The sequence below is a fragment of the Myotis yumanensis genome, unplaced genomic scaffold (genome assembly GCF_028538775.1).
Source record: "Myotis yumanensis isolate MYYU_CA2020_CCGP unplaced genomic scaffold, mMyoYum1.0.hap1 SCAF_2, whole genome shotgun sequence".
Taxonomy (NCBI): domain Eukaryota; kingdom Metazoa; phylum Chordata; class Mammalia; order Chiroptera; family Vespertilionidae; genus Myotis; species Myotis yumanensis.
This window is the reverse complement of record NW_027223753.1, coordinates 123660682-123670856: the sequence shown is the minus strand read 5'-3', so window position 1 is coordinate 123670856 and position 10175 is coordinate 123660682.

The window sequence follows — 10175 nt, the reverse complement described above, 5'->3', positions numbered from 1 at the left end:
TAAACTTCTACAGACATGCATAGGTACATGACAAAGAGTCTCTCCTGGACTAAACTCTATGAGGCTCCCTGGACTTTTCAACTAGACCTCCAGTTTTGGACTTCCACGTTTGTGACTGAATTATCCAATTTTAGCAAGAATTCTGCTAAATTGGTTTAGCTCATCAACTGTAACACTTGATATACTCAGGAACTGAGTAAATATGCTTGTTGCTACATATAATACTGACCTGTAAATCCCAATACTTTTTAAAATATACATATTTTTAATGATTTTAGAGAGGAAAGGAGAAGGAGAGAGAGATAGAAACATCAATGATGAGAGAGAATCATTGGTTGGCTGCCTCCTGCATGCCCACACTGGGGATCAAGCCCACATCTCAGGCATATGTCCTCACCAGGAATTGAACTGGGACCTCCTGGTTCATAGGTCAACACTCAACCACTGAGCTACACTGGCAGGGCTACTTTTGTTTTAACATCATCTTTTTCAACTTTGTTTCCTGTTTAATACAAATGTGTAGACTCATAAGTTTAACTGTTGTATTAAAACATTGTTACATGTCAAGAGTGTGGTTATAACCGTTATTTATATAAAAACAAATATTTAGTCAATTACCATGTCTTAATTTAATCTTTTTATACCTTCCATTTTTAGACCCCACCCCTCAAGGTCTTCGTTGCCCATGTCTATTTTTAAGTAGTTAAATCAGTGCCATGTTATAACAAAAATGTAGTAATATAATTAACCAGTCATTAAATATTTACTTCTACATCTTAAATTTTTGCTCATATCTTATCACTTTTGATATCTAATCAGGTTCCTCATTTTCTGCCATATCCCAGGTATGTCTGATCACCATGTCCTACCTTCAGCAAGAATCCTATTAAATGGTTTAGCCCAAATCCCCCCTTACTCCTCATATTTTCTCTTAGCAATTTTCTATCCACTGACCTTCATCCTGCCACTTGGCTATAAATTCCCACTAGACAATGCTGTGTTTGGAGTTGGGTCCAATTTCTATCCCCAACTACAAGACCCATTGCTGTGGTTTCTACACCTATTGCAATGGCTCACATTGAATAAAGTTTTACTTGCCATACTTTAACAAGTAGAACAAAACCACCATAATTGATAGGAATGCCTGATAAGAAAAGTTTTGACACTCACAGAATCCTCTATTTGCCACCTATTCTAGGCTCCCCATTAATCATATTTACAAGGCTAGCTGGGGTGGCTGCCTGCTGTTCTTTAAAAGTTGTACACTGTTATATCTACTTCGCCTTGGCTCAGCAACAGTGCACCCAGGAGTCATGGAGTAGCACGAATTTGAGGAAGAAGATTTGGCCATCTTCAATATTTTTAAAATGTCTGTTTGCTGTGGCAATGGTGTAGAGATTAACAATTTCTAACCTTTCTGAATATATGCATAGCGTGTATTGCCCAGATTGAGTCCACCTGGAGAGACATAACTCAGGATGGTCACTTTGCCTCTCACTGTCATCTGATTGCCTTCTTCTGTGCTCAAAAGTTGCTTTGGATAACAAAAGGGTGACTTCCGAATCTCTGAATAAAATTTGTTAAGTAAATATACATTCAAACTTATAATCAAAGAGGGATTACAGACCTCAATTAGTCAGGCATAGGTATCTCTGCCCCCAGAAAATGTGTGGATTTGTGTAAATTTTCTATTTCAGATATAGATAAAAGGGTAGATATGGTTCTTCACAATTGTTTTAATCAGTGGCTTGCTATCTGTCCCAGCTGTTGGAGACCTCCCAGCAACTTTGCAAGAATCACTGTGACCCATAATCCATGAGAGTTAATGGAAAGATGAATACTTAATGAGCCACCCAGGCAGGGATAGACTGAAAAGAGACAAATTTGGATGACTCTGAGGCTCAATGTCCTCCTCCCCCAACTTCCACTCTCTTTTGGAAGCTTAGCAAGCAGCTAGCATAGCAGTTTTTAATCAGCTCAATAGTGAAACAGCCTGATACCTGAAGCTAAGCTCAAAGGCTCTCTGGCTGTGCTCTACCTTGGCTTTCTACTCAATGCCAAGAGGGTAGAGGTGTCAATCACTCTGCTGCATTTCTGCTTGTGAGTTTTCCCAACTAACCTTTTATTTTACAACTAGACGCCCGGTGCATGAAATTCGTGTGTGTGTGTGTGTGTGTGTCGGGGGGGGGGGGGGTTCCCTCAGCCCAGCCTGCACCCTCTCCAATCTGAGACCCTTGGGGGATGTCCGACTGCTGGTTTAGGCCCACGGATCAGGCCTAAACTGGCAGTTGGACATCCCTCTCACAATTCTGGACTGCTGGCTCCTAATCACTCACCTGTCTGCCTGCTTGGTCATCCCTAACTGTCCCCCCCTGCCCCCCCGGCCTGATCACCCCTCACTGCTTCTGCATGCTGGCCTGGTTGCTCCTAACTGCCCCCCCCCCCCATGCTGGCCTGGTCACCACTTACTGCCCCCCCTGCTGGCCTGGTCACCCCCAAATGTCCCCCTCTGCTGGCCTGGTCACCCCTAACTGCCCCCCCCACCGCCAGCCTGGTTGCCCCATGCAGCCTGCTTGTTCAGTTGTTTGGTTGTCCCTCACTAACCCCCCTGCCAGCCTAGTCGTGGGCAGCCATCTTTTGAGGGCATGATGGTCAACTTGCATATTAACTCTTTATTATATAGAATTATACCTATAGTGCTGTGGTGGTTGTGTGTCCCTGCTTGACATGCAAAAAGATTATATATATCATTTCTACACATGAAACTTTGTTTAAACTCTAATGGTGGGAAGTAGGAAGATCTATTAAGAACCCAAGAGGAACCATAGATTTGTCAACATTATTTCAAGTAGATGTGCATAATTTAAAACCTATGAATATGTAATACATAACTTAAGAGGTTTCAAATGTAAGATGTAAATATATTGTAATAGGCTGTTCCTCAGAAGACAGAGAGGAATATTACAAGGCCTTCCTTTAGTGCATGTAAATAATTCTGCTTCTATTGCCATTAGAGTATGACTGTAATATCCAGATATGAAGTACAATAAATCACAATGCACAGAGTTTCAGCTCAGTGAACAATGCTTCAAATGAAATGATCTTACATACTGGAAAGGAAAACACAGGAGTTTTTTTCCAGTGAGAATTCCATAAAGGTGGCATACTTACTACAGATCATTGAAGCTCACACCAGCTACAAATCTTAGTGTATTTTGAATGCTTATTGTGAGACCAATGATGAAATTGGTGTTTCCATATGGCATTGAGTGAAACATTTGTAAATTCAATGCAATTCTATGAGTTATAAAACAGTTTTATTTTATTTTTTGTTTTGGGAGATCAGGGATCATGATTAATAGGGACTACAACCTGTCTTTTTGTATGGTTTGGTATGTTTGAAAACATGAACTATAAGAGGGCAGTTGTAGAGGAATTCTGCCTCAGTAGTACAGGCAGAGGGAGTTAATGAAACTGAAAGATGGAATGTGGAAGGATTTCCAGAAAAAAAAAATAAAGGGAGTGTCTTGGAAGTTACGAGCTGCTGAATGCATAGTCACGTAGAGAACTCAAAGTCTTAGTGACAGTAAGGCCAGGAATAGCCTCTATTCATTTTAGACACTTTGAAAGAACTGATAATACTTCTCACCATTGGACTTATTAAAAATACATTAGGATAAAAATGATTACTTTTAATATGGAAAATCAGAAATAGTTACAGATAATGTGATTCATGAATCTTCAGGAAGAAACAGAATAAAGATAGCTACAGTTTTATTTTAGTGTAAAAAATACCGCACTTCAAGCTTATGGAAATTACTAAAAATTTTAGTGGCATAACTTCAGAAATGATTAATGGCAGGGCTCAGAGGACCAATGGTCATTGTCCTATAATAGGAACAGAATTGAACCTAAGGCAAAGTAAAGGTTTCAATATGATGATGGACTTGGCCTGTCAATTGTTAAAGACTAAGCCAAATCTTTCTACCAGAAAATCATGAAATTCCTTCCACTTGATCAGATACTTAATATTCTTGTTTAATTTTCATGAATGCTATACCAGTGCATGTTCTGTAAATTATAGTTGAAACCTGGATAGACAGCCAAGGTCCCCACAAATGAAGCACTTACACATTTTTGTCATATAATTTGGAAATATTTTCAAATCATGTAGAAATGATCCCAGTAAAATAAGAATACCACACATAAATTGGAACTTATTTGGAAATTATTGAAGCCTGTCCATTGATATTTACTGGGTAATGGTATTCTATTTCTATAAACTATTTCTAAATCTTTTTTTTACTTTGGGGTAGTGGATTAAACTTAAACATACATACAGACATAGGGAAATATTAGGAGGCCTTTCTTTAGTGCATGTAGATAATTCTGGATGTCCCCCAAAATGTATACACACTTTGAATGATTATAAAATCAGTGTTTATTAATATGCAGTTCATTTTCAAAATTTAATAGAAATTAATACTTTTTTGTCAATGCCTATTTTCAAACTGATGACCCTCTGGTCCAGGCTCTGCTGATAATGTGAAACAATGAATAGCAAACATCAAGAATCAATCATTTTATTCAGTATTTGTGTGTCCTCAGCTTATCAACTGTTGCTTGATTTGTACTGAAAACTTTATCTTTTGTGTATCCCCATGAAAAAAAAGTCTAGCGACACTTTAGGATAAATTTTCTTTGTTCACAGCTTAGTCTGGCTTCACCAATTATTTGAAATCAGCTAGACCCAAAAAGAGTGAAAATTGAGTTATCAGCTGTTAAATTGTGTATATATATATATTTTTGTATATATATGTATACATATATAATTCAATGGAATTAATTATAATATTGTGCAACTATCACCACTATCTATTTCCAAAACCTTTTGATAAAGGTTTCCAAATGGAAACTCTGTAATTATCTATAACAATAAAAGCATAATATGATAATTAGACTGGACAGCCAAACGACCTCCCGGACATCATTCCAGACATCCTTCCAGATGAAGCTGCTGTAGTGGGGGCCGAGGCAGAGGGGTGATCAGGCAGGCAGGTGAGTTGTTAGGGTCGATCGGGCATGCAGGCAGAGTGTTAGGGAGATTATGCAGGCAGGCAGAGGGTTAGGGGTGAACAGGGAGGCAGGCACAGGCAGTTAGGAGTGATCAGAAAGGCAGGAGAGTGGTTAGGGGTGATCAGGCTGGCAGGTAGGTGAGTGGTTAGGAGCCAGCGGTCCTAGATTGCAAGAGGGTGCAGGCTGGGCTGAGGGACCCCCCCCCACACACACCCCTCCGTGCATGAATTTTGTGCACCAGGTCTCTAGTTAAGTAATAACTCCCTATTTCCTTCTTGTCAACTCCTGGTAACCCCTAATTTCTGTCTCTAGGAATTTGCCTATTCTAGATAGTTCCTATAGGCATAATTATACAATATTTGTCCTTTTGTTTATGGTCTACATCACTTAGTAGAATGTTTCCAAGGTTCATTCATGTTATGGCATGTACCTGAACTTCATTCCATTTTATAGTTGAACTAGAGGCCTGTTGAACAAAATTCGTGAACTCGGGATGGGAGGCCCTCAGCCTGGATTGCGAGAGGGTGCAGGCTAGGCTGAGGGATCCAATCAGTGCAGATTCGGGGCCTGGAAGGGATGCGGGAAGTTGGCCAGCCAGGGAGGGACCACGGGAAAGCTCCAGGGTGTGTCCAGCCCATCTCACTCAGTCCCTATCGGCCAGATCCCAGCAACAAGTTAACCTACTGGTCAGAGCATCTGCCTCCTGATGGTCAATGAACATCATAGCAATTGGTCGACTGGTCAACTGTCTGCCCCCTGGTAGTCAGTGCACATCCTAGCAACTGGTTGACCAGTCAACTATCTGCCCCCTGGTGGCCAGTGCATGTCATAGCAAGTGGTTGAGCAACCTTAGCATATCATTAGCATATTACGCTTCGATTGGTTGAATGGCTGACTGGATGACTAGACACTTAGCATATTAGGCTTTTATTATATAGGATTATATTTTGTTGTTCCATTTATCTGTTGATGAAACCTTTGATAATTTCCACCTTTTGGCTATCTATACTAATAAAAGCCTAGGTGGTCCTCACCCTCTTGCATGCGACGTCATCCCGAGATGGCCACCACAAAGATGGGTACCACAAGATAGCCATGCGCACAGTGAAGGCGGGGCCCAGAGGCCACTCTGCGTGGTGAGGCCTGGGAGTCCCATGGCTCCAAACGGCAGGGAGAAGGCCAGTCCCGGTGTCTCCACCGCCTTGTGTAGAGGAGGCAGGATCTTGGCAGAGGAGGCAAGTCGCAGCAGGGGAGGGCAGTTGGGGATGATCAGGCCAGCAGGGGAGGGCAGCTGTGGGCAATCAGGCCAGTAGGGGTGGGCAGTTGGGGGAAATCAGGCCAGCAGGGGAAGGTAACTGTGGGCATTTGGGCTGCTATGGGAGGGCAGTTGTGGGCAATCAAGCCAGCAGGGGAGGGCAGATGTGGGTGATTGGGCTGGCAGGGGAGGGTAGTTTTGGGTGATCGGGACATCAGGGGAGGGCAGTTGGGGGCCATAAAGCTGGCAGGGGAGGGCAGTTGTGGTCATCAGGCTGGCAGGGGAGGCCAGTTGTGGTTGATTGGGCCAGCAGGGGATCAGTTAGGCATCAATAAGGCTGGCAGGAAGAAGCAGTTAGGGGCAATCAGGCAGGCAGTCAGGTGAGAGGTTAGGAGCCAGCAGTCCCAGATTGTGAGGAGGATGTTCGATCCTGCAGGGCCTAAACCGGCAGTCGGACATTCCCTGAGGGGTCCCAGATTGGAGAGGGTGCAGGCCGGGCTGAGGGACACCCCCCATGCATGAATTTCGTGTACTGGGCCTCTAGTCTATATATATAAAAGTCAAGTGACTAGAACCATGGAACAACTAGAAAGTCCGGAATGACAGTTGCTATGATGCGCACTTCAGTGGTCCCGATTGGCCCCCTCAACCTCCCACAGCCCCTCCCCCCAGCTGGCCCCACTCCCAATTAGGGGCAGAGCTGGCTGGCCAAACACCTGCGGACCATCCCCCTGACTGGCCACCACCTATGGCAAATGCCCCCGGATGCCTCCCACCACCCTAATCAAGGATGGGGCCAGCTGGCCAACCTCTGGCAGACCCTCTCCTTGGCCAGCCCCCACAACCGCGATTAGGGGCAAGGCCAGCCAGCCAACCACCCACGGCCACACCCCTCGGCTGGCCCTGGCCCTGCCCCTGATCACCTCCCCACTCTGATTGGGGGCGGGGCCAGATGGCCAATTGCCCTCAGCCATTCTCCCTTGCCAGCACTGCCCCTGATCAGCCTCCATAGGGGTGGGCCAGCTGGACCCCACCCATGTATGAATTCATATATCCTATCGAATAATAGACAAACATGGTAATACCTCTGCTACGCTTCCCATTGGCTAATCAGCAGGATATGTAAATTAACTGCCAACCAAGATGGTGGCCGGCAGCCAGGCAGCTGAAGCAAACATGAGGCTTGCTTGCTCCAGTGATGGAGGAAGCCAAGGTACCCCGCCTGGCCTGCCGCAGCCAGGCTCTGAGCTCTGAATGCAACAATGTTGCAATTATAGAAGCTAAACAAACCCAGGGTACCTGCTTTCAGCCAGCCAGCCTCGGAGCTGGAGCCGCAACAAAGTTTCAATTACAGAAGGTAAATAAATTCCAGAATAAAAAAAAAAAAAGAAAAAAAGGAGAAACTGGGAGCTTCAGTTGCAGGCTTGGCCCTCCTGAAAACAGCCCTCAGCCCCTCATCCAAGCTGGCCAGGCACCCCAGTGGGGACCCCCACCCTGAAGGGGGTGCGAGCAGCCTGAAAACAGCCATCAGCCCCTCACCGAGGCTGGCCAGGCACCCAAGTGGGACCCCCACCCTGATCCAGGACACCATTCAGGGCAAACCAGCTGGCCCCCACCCATGCACCAGGCCTCTATCCTATATAATAAAAGGGTAATATGCAAACTGACCCTAACAGCAGAAAGACTGGGAATGACTGGTCACTATGTCACACACTGACCACCAGGGGATAGACGCTCAATGCAGGAGCTGCCCTCTGGTGGTCAGTGAGCTCCTACATGGGGGAGCTCTGCTCAGCCACAAGCCAGGCTGACGGCTGCCAGTACAGCAGTGGTGGTGGGAGCCTCTCCTGCCTCCTCAGCAGCACTAAGGATGTCCGACTGCAGCTTAGGTCTGCTCCCCGCTGCCAAGTGGACATCCCCCAATGGCTGCCGGGCTGCCAGAGGGATGTCTGATTGCCAGCTTAGGCCCAATCCCCTGGGGAGCAGGCCTCAGCCAGCAGATGGTCATCCCCCGAGGGGTCCCAGACTGTGAGAGGGCACAGGCCGGGCTGAGGGACCTACCCCCTCCCCCGAGTGCACAAATTCTTGTGCACCGGGCCTCTAGTATATATATAAAAGCTTAAGTGACCATTCAACTGATTGCTATGATGCACACTGACCACCAGGGGGCAGACGCTCAACACACAGGCATGGAAACATGGAACAGACTGATGAATCTTAGAGGGAAGGGGATAGTGGGGAGGGAGGGAAGAGATTAACCAAAGATCTTATATAAGAGCTCCAGTGGCGCAATCGGTTAGTGTGCGGTACTTATAAGATCTTATATGAATACTAGAGACCTGGTGCAAGATCAGAATCTTGCCCTGGTGGGGTCCTTCAGCCTGGCCTGCGGGGATCCAGCTGAAACCAGCAGTCCGACATCCCCCAAGGGGTTCTGGATTGCAAGAGGGCTTCTAGTTGTGAATAATACTGAAATGAAAATTGATGTGCAAATGTCTGTATGAATCCCTGATTTCAATTCTTTAGGGTATATACTTAGGAGTGGAATTGCTAGATTATGAAGTCCTTACATGTTTATCTTTTTCAGAAATGAGAAAAATGTTTTCCACAATAGCTGTGCTATTCTACATTCTTATTAGCAATATACAAGTATTCAATTTCTCTACATTCTCACCAATACTTGTTTTCCTTTCCTTTCCTGCCCCCCTGTATTACAGCTATTCTATTAGTTGCAAAGTGGTATATCATTTTGGTTTTGATTTGCATTTACCCAATGACTAATGATGTTGAGCATTTTTTTCATGTGTTTATTAACCATTTATATATCTTCTTTAGAAATATGACTATTCGAGTTGTTTGCCCAGTTTTTAATTGGGTATTTTGTTTTTTGTTGTTCTTGAGTTACAGAATTTCTTTATAATTCGGCATATTAATTCCTTTCAGATATATAATTTGTGAAATTTTCTCCCATTCTTTAGGTAGCCTTTTTTACATTTTTGATAATGTTCTTTGATGCACAAATATTTTAAATCATAATAAAATAAAAATTATCTTTTCCGCCCCCTTTTGTTACTCATGTTTTTGGTGTCATTTTAAGAATCCATTACCAAATCCAAAGCCATGAAGATTTATCCCTATGCTTTTTTTAAGGAGTTTTATAATTTTAGTTCTAATATTTATGTCATTGATTAAGTTTTAGTTAATTTTTGTGCATGTTATGAAGTAAGATTCAACATTTATTCTTCTGCATGTGGAAATCCAGTTGTCTCATTATCATGTTTTGAAATTATTATTATTTCCCCAAGAATGGACTTGGTGATTTTGTTGAAAATCAATAAGCCATAAATATACAGGTTCATTTCTGACTTTCACTTCTATTACATTGGCTTATTTATCTATCTATCCTTATGCCAATACCACACTGTTTTGATTATTGTAGCTTTGTTGTAAGTTTTGAAATTGGAAAGTGTGAATATTATTCTATTTGAAGATTGTTTCTATTTGAAGATTGTTTCAGCTATTCAGGGCTCTTGCAATTCTATATGAATTAAAGTATTAGCTTGTAATCAGTGTAAGTATGTGAAACACATCAAATAGGAAACAGAGATTGTAACATTGGATAAAATATATGCTGTCACAAGAGAATCTCTTCAAATATATTGTTAAAGACAAATGCAATAAACTGAGTCTCAATACATTTTAAAAGATTGAACTCATGCAAACTATCTTCTCTGACTCCCATGGAATGAAACCAGACATCAATTACCGAAAGAAAACTGAAAAAAATTTAAAAATATGTGGAAATTAAAGAATACACTGTAAAACAACCAATAGGAAAAATAAA